The following is a 14,431-nucleotide window of genomic DNA, read 5'->3' on the forward strand; positions in this document are numbered from 1 at the left end:
AGTGCAGGTTCGGGGTGCGCAAGGTCGGGGAGGGCAGTTTGGGGAGCGCAAGGTCGGGGAGGGCAGTGTCGGTGAGGGCAGGGTCAGGGATCGCAGGGTCGGGGAGGGCAGGGTCGGGGAGGGCGGGGACGGGGAGGGCAGCGTCGGGGAGCGCAGGGTCGGGGAGGGCAGTGTCGGTGAGGGCAGGGTCAGGGATCGCAGGGTCGGGGAGGGCAGGGTCGGGGAGGGCGGGGACGGGGAGAGCAGCGTCGGGGAGCGCAGGGTCGGGGAGGGCAGTGTCAGGGAGCGCAGGGTCGGTAGTGCTGGGTCAGGGAGTGCATGGTCAGGGAGGGCAGGGTCGGGGAGCACAAGGTCGGGGAGGGCAGTGTCAGTGAGGGCAGGGTCGGGGAGGGCGTGGTCGGAAAGGGCAAGGCCTGAGGGTCAGAGAGGGCAGGGACTGATGGTCATAGAGGGCATCGGCTTAGCGGGGGGGGCGGTGAGGGTATAGACTGAGGGTCAGGGAGGGCACGGGCTGAGGGTTGGGAATGGCAGGGACTGAGGGTCGGAGAGGGCAGGGACTGAGAGTTGTAGTGTATTACTCTTCTCCTGCACTGACTTTATTTGTCTTTACAGTCAGTTCTCGGGAAGATTCTGGGCAGCTTCAATAAGAATAATTTTACAACAACTTTGAGAGAGTGAAATGTCCTGAGGCATTTTACACGTACGGGGAAAAGTGGGCCTGAACATAAGGAAAGTCCGAATATCTGTGTTAATGATGGGATGTTATGAAATTGGATTGTAGATTTGCGTGTCTTTTATCCAATAGTTTAAATGTTGTGGGGAGTGACAGAGAGAATAAAGAGTGAAGAACAAAGAATAAGTGCGTCAGGCTTTTTATTTTTCCTATGAAGACCGCGGTCCCAGTGGACAGCAGCTCAGGCTACCCACCCAATCCTCACAGTGACTGCTGGAGCCTCTGGAGTCTTTGCAGGCAAGCCTGCCCCTGTTCCCACCCAACAAGCACTTACACCCTGTTTCCAGCAGGGACATAGGCTGTGGTCAGGAGCTAGGTCACCAGCTCATTTTATCCCTCCCCAACCCTGCGCTCTGGCGCCAACTGCTGCCCCGGCTGAAAGCTGCTCAGCAGCACAGAATGCGATGGGCCCGATGCAGCTGCTCTGTGTTGCTTTCTGCGCACTTCATCCACAGGCTACGGAGATTTATTCAACCCGTGCACACAGAGGAAGAGTCACAAGAACACAAGAAATAGGAGCAGGAATAGACCATTTGGCCTCTCGAGCCTGCTCCGCCATTTAATAAGATCATGGCTGATCTGATCATGGACTCAGTTCCACTTCCCTGCCCGCTCCCCATAACCCTTTATTCCTTTATCACTCATAAAGCTGTTCATAACCCGTAAATATACTCAATGACCCAGCCTCCACAGCTCTCTGGGGCAGAGAATTCCACAGATTTACAACCTTCTGAGAGAAGAAATTCCTCCTCATCTCAGTTTTAAATGGGCGGCCCCTTATTCTAAGATTATGCCCCTAGTTCTAGTCTCCCCTATCAGTGGAAACATCCTCTATGCATCCACCTTGTCAAGTCCCCTCATAGTCTTATATGTTTCGATAAGATCACCTCTCATTCTTCTGAACTCCAATGAGTATAGACCCAACCTACTCAACCTTTCATCATAAGTCAAGCCCCTCATCTCCGGAATCAACCGAGTGAACCTTCTTTGAGAAGCCTCCAATGCAAGTATATCTTTCCTTAAATACGGAGACCAAAGCTGCACGCAATATTCCAGATGTGGTCTCATCAATACCCTGTACAGTTGCAGCAGGACTTTGCTGCTTTTATACTCTATCCCCCTTGTTGTACCTGCCCTGGGAGTGTTTGATGAGACAGTGTAGAGGAAGCTTCACTGAATCTAACCTGTGCTGTCCCTGCCCTGGGAGTGTTTGATGAGACAGTGTAGAGGAAGCTTCACTGAATCTAACCTGTGCTGTCACTGCCCTGGGAGTGTTTGATGAGACAGTGTGTAGAATCACAGAATCTTACAGCACCGAAGTAGGGCTATCGGTCGATCATGCCAGTGTCGGCTCTTTGAAAGAGCTATCCAATGTAGTTGCAGCTTTTTCCCCATAACCCTGCAAATTAGTTCTCTTCAAGTGCATGTCCAATTCTTTTGAATGTTCCTTTGCAATCTGATTCCACCTCCCTTTCAGGTCGTGCGTTCCAGATCTTAACAACCCTGTGTGTGAAGGAGTTTCTCCTCATTTCCCCTCTCATTTTGCCAATCATTTTAAATCTATGACATCTGGTTACCGACCCACTTACCAGAGGAAATAGTTTCTCCCTATTTGCTCGATCACAACCCATCATAATTTTGAATACATCTATTCGGTCTCCCCTTAACCTTCTCTGCTCTAAGGAGAACAAGCCCAGCTTCTCCAGTCTCTCCACTTAACTGAACTTCCTCATCCTTGGTATCATCCTGGTAAACCTCCTTTGCATCCTCTCCAAGGCCTTGACATCCTTCCTAAAGTGTGGTGCCCAGAATTGTACACAATACTCCAACTGAGGCCCGACCAGTGATTTCTAAAGTTTTAGCATGACTTCCTTGTAATTAATACCCCTATTTACAAAGCCAAGTATCACAAATGCTTTCTTAATCGTCTTATCATCTTGCACTGCCACCTTCAAGGATTTGTCCTTCTACTTGTGCAACCCCATCAAAATAGTACCATTTAGATTATACTGCCCCTCCATATTGTTTCTCCCAAAGTGCATCACTTCACACTTAACTGCATTAAATTGCATCTGCCATGTGTCTGCCCAGTTCACCAGGCTGATAATGTCCTCCTGGGGTCTGCTGCTATCCTGCTCTCTATTTACTACATTGCCAAATTTTGTATCATCTGCAACTTTGGAATTGTACTCCCTATACCCAAGTCCAGGTCATTTATCTATAACAAGAAAAGCAATGGTCCTAATACTGATCCTTGGGGACCCCACTGCTTACTTCACTTCAGTCAGAAAAGCATCCGTTCACCACTACTCACTCCTCCTGTCCTTAGCCAATTCCATAACCAAGTTACCCCTTTAATACCATGTGCTTCTATTTTCTGACTAAATCTGTTACGTGGTACTTGATCAAATGCCTTTTGAAAGTCCATATAAACATCAACTGCACTAGCTTCGTCAACCCTCGCTGTCACTTCATCAAAGAACTCAATCAGGTTAGTCAGACATGAATTACCTGTAACAAATCCGTGCTGACTGTTCCTTATTAACCCATGATTCTCCAAGTGAGAAATAATTTTGCCCTTGACAATGGTCTCTAGCAGTTTTCCCACCACTGACATTAGACTGATTGGCCTGTAGTTACCAGGTTTATCTCTTTCCACTTTTTGAATAAGTGTGTAACATTTGCAATCTACCAGTTCTCTGGCTCCATTCCCATATCCAAGGAGGATTGAAAGATTGTGGTCAGAGCTTCTGCTATCTCCACCCTAGCTTCACTCAGCAACCTAGGAAGAATCACATCTGGACCGGGTAGCTTGTTAACTTTGAGTGATGCCAACTTATTTAGCATCACCTTTCTATCTATTTTTATCCTATCCAATATTTCTACTCCCCCCTCATCTACTGTGACAACTTCATCCTTTTTTTTGTGAAGACAGATGCAAAATATTCATTCGGGAGCATTGGCCAGAAAAAGCAGCAAACCTGAGGACTGGGAGAAATTTAGAATTCAGCAGAGGAGGACAAAGGGTTTAATTAGGAGGGGGAAAATAGAGTAAGCTTGCAGGGAACATTAAAAACTGACAGCAAAAGCTTCTATAGATATGTGAAGAGAAAAAGATTACTGAAGACAAATGTAGGTCCCTTGCAGTCAGAATCAGGTGAATTTATAATGGGGAACAAAGAAATGGCAGACCAATTGAACAAATATTTTGGTTCTGTCTTCACTAAGGAAGACACAAATAACCTTCCGGAAATACTAGGGGACTGAGAGTCTAGGGAGAAGGAGGAACTGAAGGAAATCCTTATTAGTCAGGAAATTGTGTTAGGGAAATTGATGGGATTGAAGACCGATGAATCCCCAGGGCCTGATAGTCTGCATCCCAGAGTACTTAAGGAAGTGGCCCTAGAAATAGTGGATGCATTGGTGGTCATTTTCCAACATTCTATAGACTCTGGATCAGTTCCTATGGATTGGAGGGTAGCTAATGTAACTCTACTTTTTAAAAAAGGAGGGAGAGAGAAAACAGGGAATTATAGACCGGTTAGCCTGATATCGGTAGTGGGGAAAATGTTGGAATCAATTATTAAAGATGTAATAGCAGTGCATTTGGAAAGCAGTGACAGGATCGGTCCAAGTCAGCATGGATTTATGAAAGGGAAATCATGCTTGACAAATCTTCTAGAATTTTTTGAGGATGTAACTAATAGAGTGGACAAAGGAGAACAAGTGGATGTGGTGTATTTGGACTTTCAAAAGGCTTTTGACAAGGTTCACACAAGAGATTGGTATGCAAAATCAAAGCGCATGGTATTGGGGGTAATGTATTGACGTGGATAGAGAACTGGTTGGCAGACAGGAAGCAAAGAGTAGGAATAAATGAGTTATTTCAGAATGGCAGGCAGTGACTATTGGGGTACCACAAGGTTCAGTGCTGGGACCCCAGCTATTTACAATATACATTAATGATTTAGATGAAGGAATTGAATGTAATATCTCCAAGTTTGCAGATGACACTAAGTTGGGTGGTAGTGTGAGCTGTGAGGGGGATGCTAAGAGGCTGAAGGGTGACTTGGACAGGTTAGGTGAGTAGGCAAATGCATGGCAGATGCAGTATAATGTAGTTAAATGTGAGGTTATCCACTTTGGAGGCAAAAACAGGAAGGCAGAATATTTTCTGAATGGTGACAGATTAGGAAAACGGGAGCTGCAACGATACCTGGGTGTCATGGTACATCAGTCATTGAAAGTTGGCATGCAGGTACAGCAGGCGGTGAAGAAGGCAAATGGCATGTTGGCCTTCATAGCGAGAGGATTTGTGTATAGGAGCAGGGAGGTCTTACTGCAGTTGTACAGGGCCTTGGTGAGGCCACACCTTGAATATTGTGTACAGTTTTGGTGGTCTAATCTGAGGAAGGTCATTCTTGCTATTGAGGGAGTGCAGCGAAGGTTCACCAGACTGATTCCCGGGATGGCTGGACTGACATATGAAGAAAGACTGGATCGGCTAGGCTTATATTCACTGGAATTTAGAAGAATGAGAGGGGATCTCATAAAAACATATAAAATTCTGACGGGATTGGACAGGTTAGATGCAGGAAGAATGTTCCCAATGTTGGGGAAGTCCAGAACCAGGGGTCACAGTCTAAGGATAAGGGGTAAGCCATTTCGGACCGAGATGAGGAGAAACTTCTTCACTCAGAGAATTGTGAACCTGTGGAATTCTCGACCACAGAAAGTTGTTGAGGCCAGTTCATTAGATATATTCAAAAGGGAATTAGATGTGGCCCTTACGGCTAAAGGGATCAAGGGGTATGGAGAGAAAGCAGGAATGGGGTTCTGAAGTTGCATGATCAGCCATGATCATTTTGAATGGTGGTACAGGCTCGAAGGGCTGAATGGTCTACTCCTGCACCTATTTTCTATGTTTCTATAAGCTCAGTCATGACTTCTGCCTCCACAAGATGTCCTTTTTTGTCCCTAATCAACCCCACAATTTCTTTAACTATCCTTTTAATTTTTATATGTTTATAAAATATTTTTGGGTTCCCTTTACTGTTACCCGCCAATTTTTTCTCATATTCTGTTTTTTCTTTTTTTAATATATTAGGGGGACAAAATGTCCCCTTTATGCGACACCTGAGGCAGAACACTTTTTGCCGGGGGGCGGAGGGGGGAACGCGCTACCAGCTCCCGGGAAATTGCCTGGGAGTTTGCGGAGTCGCTGTCACAGCAGCATTGAGTCCTGCGGATAGCACCCCAGGCTGCCCTCAGCACTGCTGACCCCTTTCCACGCCATGGGGGATATTACCCCACATTCCGTGAGGTTGTTGCGAGTGGGTGTCAGCGCCAGCTTTACGGGTCGGAAGTTAAAGGGGATAGCACCAGTGCCCTGCAACGCCATCTTTAAAGTTTCAACAACTATCTTAGCATGGTCTGGTTTGGGTGCCAGGCTGCAGGCCCGGTCCCACGCTGCACTGGAGGTCCAGTGGAGGCCATCAGAGGCCTTGCAGAGTGCGCAGCGGCCCTCTCCTTTAAGCGAAGGGAAGGAGCGTTGAAGCGTGTCAGCGCTCCATGTAGCGCTTCCGATTGCGCCCCGTTAGCAAGTGGCGCATCAGGGAGTGGAGCGCGCGAAATTGAGTGGTGGTAAGCCCAATTCAGCGGCCAGGTTACCGCCGCCAATCGGGGCACAGAGCAATTTCAACCCCGAGAGATTTCCTAGAGTGACTTTATGATGCAATATCAGGGTTTGTTTCAGTGGCGGCCAAGTGGAATACTTCAACTCAGGAAAAAAAAATTGGTTTCCAGAAAAAGTGTTAATTCAGCTAAACTGCTAAACTGACAGATTCTGGAGACCTGCGCCAACAACGTCATCATGCAATATTTTGACACACATGTTCAACAAAAATAAATTAAATACAAAAAGACAGAATTTAAAAAAATATTAAGACTTTGCAATGTTTTTTTTTAAAAAAGCAAATGTGATGAGACATTGTCCTTTCAAAATACACATTTATACGTAAAATATATTTATAGAGGGAGCTTCACTCTGTATCGAACCTGTGCTGTCCCTGCCCTGGGAGTGTTTGATGAGACAGTGTGTAGAATCACAGAATCTTACAGCACTGAAGTAGGGCAATCGGTCTATCAACCAGCTCTTTGAAAGAGCTATCCAATGTAGTTGCAGCTTTTTCCCCATCACCCTGCAAATTAGTTCTCTTCAAGAGCATGTCCAATTGTCTTTTGAATGTTCCTTTGCAACCTGATTCCACCTTCCTTTCAGGTCATGCGTTCCAGATCTTAACAACCCTGTGTGTGAAGGAGTTTCTCCTCATTTCCCCTTTCGTTTTGGCAATTATTTTAAATTTATGACCTCTGGTTACCGACCCACTTACCAGAGGAAACAGTTTCTTCCTATTTGCTCTATCACAACCCATCATAATTTTGAATACCTCTATTAGGTCTCCCTTTAATCATCTAAGGAGAACAATCCCAGCTTCTCCAGTGAACTGAGCACCCACATCCTGGGTATCATCCTGGTAAACCTCCTTTGCACCCTATCCAAGGCCTTGACATCCTTCCTAAAGTGTGTACACAATACTCCAACTGAGGCCCAGCCAGTGACTTGTAAAGGTTTAGCATGACTTCCTTGTAATCAATACCCCTATTTACAAAGCCAAGTATCACAAATGCTTTGTTAATCGTCTTATCATCTTGCACTGCCACCTTCAAGGATTTGTCCTTCTGCTCGTGCAACCCCATCAAAATAGTACCATTTAGATTATACTGCCCCTCCATATTGTTTCTCCCAAAGTGCATCACTTCACACTTAACTGCATTAAATTGCATCTGCCATGTGTCTGCCCAGTTCACCAGGCTGATAATGTCCTCCTGAGGTCTGCTGCTATCCTGTTCTCTATTTACTACATTGCCAAATTTTGTATCATCCGCAACTTCGGAATTGTACTCCCTATACCCAAGTCCAGGTCATTTATCTATAACAAGAAAAGCAATGGTCCTAATACTGACCCCTTGGGGACCACATTGCTTACTTCACTCCAGTCAGAAAAGCATCCATTCACCACTACTCTCTGCCTCCTATCCCTTAGCCAATTCCATAACCAAATTACCCCTTTATTACCATGTGTTTCTATTTTCCGACTAAATCTGTTACGTGGTACTTTATCAAATGTCTTTTGAAAGTCCATATAAACATCAACTGCACTAGCTTCGTCAACCCTCGCTGTCACTGCATCAAAGAACTCAATCCGGGTAGTCTGCTAGGACCTCGATTTGCCGTTACCAAATCCATGCTGACTGTTCCTTGTTAACCCATGATTCTCCAAGTAAGAATTAATTTTGTCTTGACAATGGTCTCAAAGTTTTCCCACCACTGACATTAGACTGATTGGCCTGTAGTTACCAGGTTTATCCCTCTCACCTTTTTTGAATAAGTGTGTAACATTTGCAATCTACCAGTCCTCTGGCTCCACTTTCATATCCAAGAACAATTGAAAGATTGTGGTCAGAACTTCTGCTATCTCCACCCTAGCTTCCCTCAGCAACCTTGGAAGAATTACATCTGGACCGGGTAGCTTGTTAACTTTGAGTGATGCCAACCTATTTAGCATCTCCTTTCTATCTATTTTTATCCTATCCAATATTTCTACTCCCACCTCGTCGACTGTGACATTAACTTCATCCTCTTCTTTTGTGAAGACAGATGCAAAGTATTCATTCAGGAGCTCAGTCATGCCTTCTGCCTCCACAGGAAGAAGTCCTTTTTTTATCCCTAATCGGCCCCACAATTTCTTTAACGATCCTTTTACTTTTTATATGTCTATAAAATATTTTTGGTTCCCTTTTCTGTTACCCGCCAATTTTTTCTCATATTCTGTTTTTTCTTTTTTAAATATATTAGGGGGGCAAATGTCTCCTTTATGCGACACCTCCAGGGGGTGCAGAACACTTTTTGCCGGGAGGGGGGCGGGGGGGCGCGCTACCAGTTCCCGGGAAATTGCCTGGGACTTTGCGGAGTCGCTGGCACAGCAGTGCTGAGACCCACGGGTAGCACCCCAGGCTGCCCCCCAGCCGGCAATGACAGCATCGTGTGCGCGGTGAACCCTCAGCGCTGCATGCTGACCCCTTTCCATGCCGCGGGGGATATTACCCCACATCCCATGAGGCTGGCGCGAGTGGGTGTCTGCGCCAGCTTCGCGGGTCGGAAGTTAAAGGGGAGGTTGCCAGTGCCCCGCACCGCCATCTTTAAAGTTTCGACAACTATTCTAGCATGGTCTGGTTTGGGTGCCGGGCTGCAGGCCCGGTCCCACGCTGCATGTAGCGCTTCCGATCGCACCCCATTAGCAACGCTGGTCCCGTCCCATCAGGGAGTGGAGCGCGCGAAATTGAGTGGTGGTAAGCCCAATTCAGCGGCCAGGTTACCACCCCCAGTCGGAGCGCAGGGCAATTTCACCCCCGAGAGATTTCCTAGAGTGACTTTATGATGCAATATCAGGGTTTGTTTCAGTGGCGGCCAAGTGGAATACTTCAACTCAGGAAAAAAAATTGGTTTCCAGGAAAAGTGTTAATTCAGCTAAACTGCTAAACTGACAGATGCTGGAGACCTGCGCCAACAACGTCATCATGCAATATTTTGACACACATGTTCAACAAAAATAAATTAAATACAAAAAGACAGAATTTAAAAAAAAATTAGGACTTTGCAATGGTTTCTTTTTAAAAAGCAAATGTGATGAGACATTGTCCTTTCAAAATACACATTTAAAAGTAAAATATATTTATAGAGGGAGCTTCACTCTGTATCTAACCTGTACTGTCCCTGCCCTGGGAGTGTTTGATGGGACAGTGTAGAGGGGGCATTACTTCCTGCTCTCTCACTGCAACCTGCTCCAGTATTGCCTGCTGTTTATACAGTCTCATTGAATGCTGCCTCATCCTGGTCCCTCCTGTTACTCCCATTATAATCCCCCAGTAAATTTAGGTCTCCCAGAATAATTGTGTTGAAGACCCACATCCTTCCTTCATCCGTGTATAAAGTTTTATCCTCGATCGTGTCTTCTTGACCTAGTATCCTGTATTAAATTCCCATTGTTAGTTCATTCCCCTTGACAGCATTTAACTTCAGCCACAATGCTCCAACCTCATCGATACCCAATTCTGATTTGGCGAACTGCTTTAGCCTGGACGAGGCAGCCAGTAATACCAGGAGTAGCTTGTTGCAAGTCTTAGGTCTGTGTTGTGTGTAATTGCAATGATGTTTTTGGAAAATCATCAGTGGAGCTGATATGTCTCAGACCACCAGAGCCTGCCCCTTTAAATATGATTATTCTGATTGATGGTAAAATCATGTCGAGGATGGCGAGCTGGAGGAGTTGCTCATTGTTCTGTGGCCGTGTGGTGCTGTGTGTGTTTCCCTGGAGACCTGGACACTCTCCTCAGGAATGCTTTCATCTTATTGCTGTACCCGAAAGGACTGAGGGAGCGCACAGCACACAATCTGTCTCCAGTACTGGGGGATGGGGCAGACTGGAAATCAAAGACATCCTGTGCAGAAGGACAGAATAAGGAGAGAAATAAAAGATGGTTTATTGCAGTTAACACAGCCAGATTAATCCCTCTTGGGGTAAGGATGCTAAGAATATTCTGGGCCCTCTGCACAACCCCCAGCTCCTGAAATGTGTAGTCAAATGCACTGAAAAATAAAATGTTCACACGCTGCATTAGTAATAAGGCAAATCATGTCAGAATATTGAGTGCTTAAATTGTGCTCCTGGGTACAGGCCCTGTAGGCCAGTGTGTTAACCTTCCCCTGACTATTAAAGCCCTATGGGATGGCCCAATGGATTATTGTGGCAGGTAATGGGGGATGATTACTATGCAGACTATCTGATGAAGATTGGTAAACTTTTTAATCCACTTATGGCTGCCACCTGCTGTCATTTGCTTGTTGATGATCTGTGCCTTTATTTATAGGTGTATACCCTCTGACTGACTTTTTGGCAGGAATTGGGGCAACTCTGCAGTGAGTCATGAGGGTAAATGGGCAACCCTCTTGTGCCAAGCAGTGTGGCAAAAAAAAATGGGAATCGGAGAAGGTGCTAGATCCGCTGCAAACATTCTCTTTTTATTCTAGGTGGCCAGAAGCAGGTGTGGTCATTGGGTTTGAGTTTCATACTTTGTGGTAGGGAAACTGGTGTTTGTGGTTCAGGAGGTGGCCTGGATTCGGTCCTCAGATTTTTCTTCCACTCCCAGGCTCCAGGGCCTTCTCAGTGCTCAGAAAATCCGAGACCACATTCCAGGTGGTCGTTCATCCCAGTACCATCCCATAATTTTCCCAAAGCTTCTCTCCCAGTGATTCCACACTCTCTCCCAATATCCCTCGCAGACTGTGGCACGCCCTCAAGATACTGCTATACCTTCAGACCCCATCCTCATGCTCCCAGACACAAAGACCCCATCCTAGACCCTAGGAGCACATCTCACATCTCCCAGATCCCACGGCCACCACAATACTGATAAGTCAGTGACCTTGGTACTTATTGGTATAACACCTCTGTTTTATAAAACTTCCAACTCACCATTAGCAGTGTCCTGGGAGATCTGCCTGTATATTATTAAAAGATTTGCATATACAGATACTCCCTCTCCACTAACCTTACTTCCTCCTGTCAAAGGTTTTGGTAATATTTTTTGTCAACATTAACATTGAAGCTGCCTTTGTGAACATTTACAATGAGAATTTCCAATGTAAACAGTTATCTGTCATGATTTGTTGATGATCCAAATACTATTTTTAAAAAAGTTATTTATTTTCTCAGCAACTGTAATTCAATAAGGGTTTAAACAAAATAAAACATTTAAAAATGAGATATTTCACAATAACATGATTAAATATAAACATTAAATTACATTTTGTATCTTTTAACACATGTCTAGGTTTTTATGTTAAAGTCTCAGGGGCTGAAGTTGCCCTCCGCCCAGTTTGGGGCGGATAATTTGAATTATTTGTTGAATTACCCAATCGATGGGATGGGTAATAAAGAGAAATTGCCCTCTGTTCTTCTGAAAATTCATTGGGGTGGTATTTGGGGCGACAGAGGGGTGGAAGCGAGTTGGGAGCGGGACGGAAGGCAGGCAGTGTCATCAGTGCCACCAGGGAGGGCTTCGGCTTGGTCAGTGGGCTGGCTCCTAAGAGGGGGTTCCAAGCTGACTGTTGGCGGCCCGGCCAAACCCGTGGCCACCATTGTCGGGCCGATTGCAGAGTTGGCCGACAATTAAAATAAAATGGCGGCTGCGGCAGTGCGCCCTTCCCTTTAAGGGCAGGCACGCCGCCCAGCCACTGGCAGCTTCCTGCCGTGTGTAGCAGCCGATCGCTTATTTGAGGGCAATGTCGCTTCCGGACGGGAACCAGGCGGTGTGCGCTCTAATGACGTAACTACTGCCGTTAGCACAGGAGAGGAGCAGTTACCTCAAAAAATCAACAGGGCAATGTCCCGATCGTTGGAGAGTCCATCCCGACTAAGCGGAAACTCATTTCCGCCTCGTTAACTGCTCTTTAAAAAAAGAGGCAATTTGGGCACCTCAGCCTGTTCAATAGATTGGGCTTTGTCTGGAAATGTTACCCCAATAGTTTGCACTGAGCATCCAACTAGGCAGCTGCAGCCTGAGCATGAAGCTCCCAGCATGCAACAGGTGCTGACTCCTCATCCTGTGAATTTATTTAACTTTTTCCCCAAAAAACTTTCAAACAAACTGGAGATTAAATTCTCAAACATTTATTTTAGGCAAGTCTCGTTTAAAGGAATAACATGCTCAGTGAGAGAAGGGAGCTGAGTTTAACACACCTCAGGTTAATAGCTGCTGAACTTTGCTTTTTCCTTTCCAATTGTCAGCAACAATTGTTTACTGAGAATGGAGTTTTGATTCCTCATTTGAAAGGGTCAAAATGGCGATAAATCTGTCACTTTGGAGCCATTTCTTGGGGTTGAGGATAACTGGGTAACTGCATACGCAATGAGGTAATTTGTGTTTGTGGACAGTTGCGTTTATTAAATACTGTATAAGTCAGTAATCTCACTAAGAATACAAACTATTTTAAGGAAGAATCTAAAAACAGCAAGCTTGTGGCTGGCTGGTCGGAGACAAGGGCCATCCACTCTCCTCCTGGCTCATGACTCCCCTCTACAAGGTTTTTCTCTCTAAGCTTGGACAGTGTTTATACTAGGAGTGGGAAACTATAGCGTATTTTATTAAATTAAAAACTAGATCAACTAATTAATATTATGATAAATAATTTTTGAATAAAGATTTTAACGAATTAAATAAATAAAACAAGGTTAGACTAAGGTATGGTGTCTGGACTGCAGTATGTGGGAGTTTGTGGACAGCGAGGCTGTCCCGAGCAAACATGTCTACAGGAGATATCATTATCTTGAATCTCTCCGGCTCAGAGTCATTGAGCTGGGGTGCAAGTTGGAGACATTCTGACACATAAGGGAGGGAGCAGTGTATCTGAGCAGTTTGTTCCAGACTTCCGTCACACCTCATGGAGAGGTGCAGGATCAGAATGGGATTGGTGTGATCGATAGTATGCACAACTATAAGGGGCATCCAGATAACAAAGAGAACGAGGATCCACAGAAACTGATCCTATCCAACGGGCACAATGTACTTGCTACCTGTGACATTAAAGATAAAGACTGTCGGAAAGACAGTCAGAATGTGCACCATGGCACTTTGGAGGAGGAGGCTATACATGTAAAGCAAAAACTAAAAGATGTAAAGTAATTAAACCAGGAGAGCGAAATAAGAAACAAGTGAGTAAAACATTAGAACTGAAGGACAAGCTAGGGTGTGTGGTCTAAATAAGCATTCTTTATACAGACGCACGGGGCGGGGGGGAGAAAACTGCCATTTTCAGTAAGTTAAGCATTTCTAACTTTCAGGAGTGTTCTGCTCAATAAAAATTTGTCACTATCATTCTGCCACGGTTTCGAAGTCCCACACTTGGATGCGTTAATGGGGGCTGTACTGGCACTCGACCTCACCCTCCAACACCAACGTCGGAGGCAGCAGAGGCAGAGAGAAAGATTGCAAAATGTGGCCAGAGGGAGCAGGGCCAACAGGGCTCTCAACAGGAGGCTTTACCCTCCATGGGTATTGTTATATATATAAACCTGTAAATACCATATTTAACCAGCAGAGGGCTCAGCCCCTTGAGTCCCAAGGGATCCCACAATCCCTTGGAAGCACCTGTACATAAGGAGACCTCACAGGCTGGAGAGGCACTCTGGAGACCTGTAATAAAGGACTACGGTCACACATTACTTTGAGCTTACAGTATCTGGTCAGATTCTTTATTCAAGACTTAACAACTGGTGACGAGATGCAGATGACGAACCCCACCGCAGCAATGCAGAGAACCGTGGGCATCCTGGAGAAATTTTCTGAGGGAGATGATTGGGAAACCTTCGTGGAGCGACTTGACCAATACTTCGTGGTCAAGGAGCTGGAAGGACAAGTGAATGGTGCCAAACGAAGGATGATCCTCCTCACCGTTTGTGGGGCACCGATGTATGGCCTCATGAAAAATTTGCTCGCTCCAGTGAAACCCAGAGAGAAGTCGTACGATGATTTGTGCACTCTGGTCCGGGAGCATCTAAACCTGAAGGAAAGCGTTCT

This window comes from Pristiophorus japonicus, chromosome 15, assembly GCF_044704955.1.
Source record: "Pristiophorus japonicus isolate sPriJap1 chromosome 15, sPriJap1.hap1, whole genome shotgun sequence".
Classification (NCBI taxonomy): domain Eukaryota; kingdom Metazoa; phylum Chordata; class Chondrichthyes; family Pristiophoridae; genus Pristiophorus; species Pristiophorus japonicus.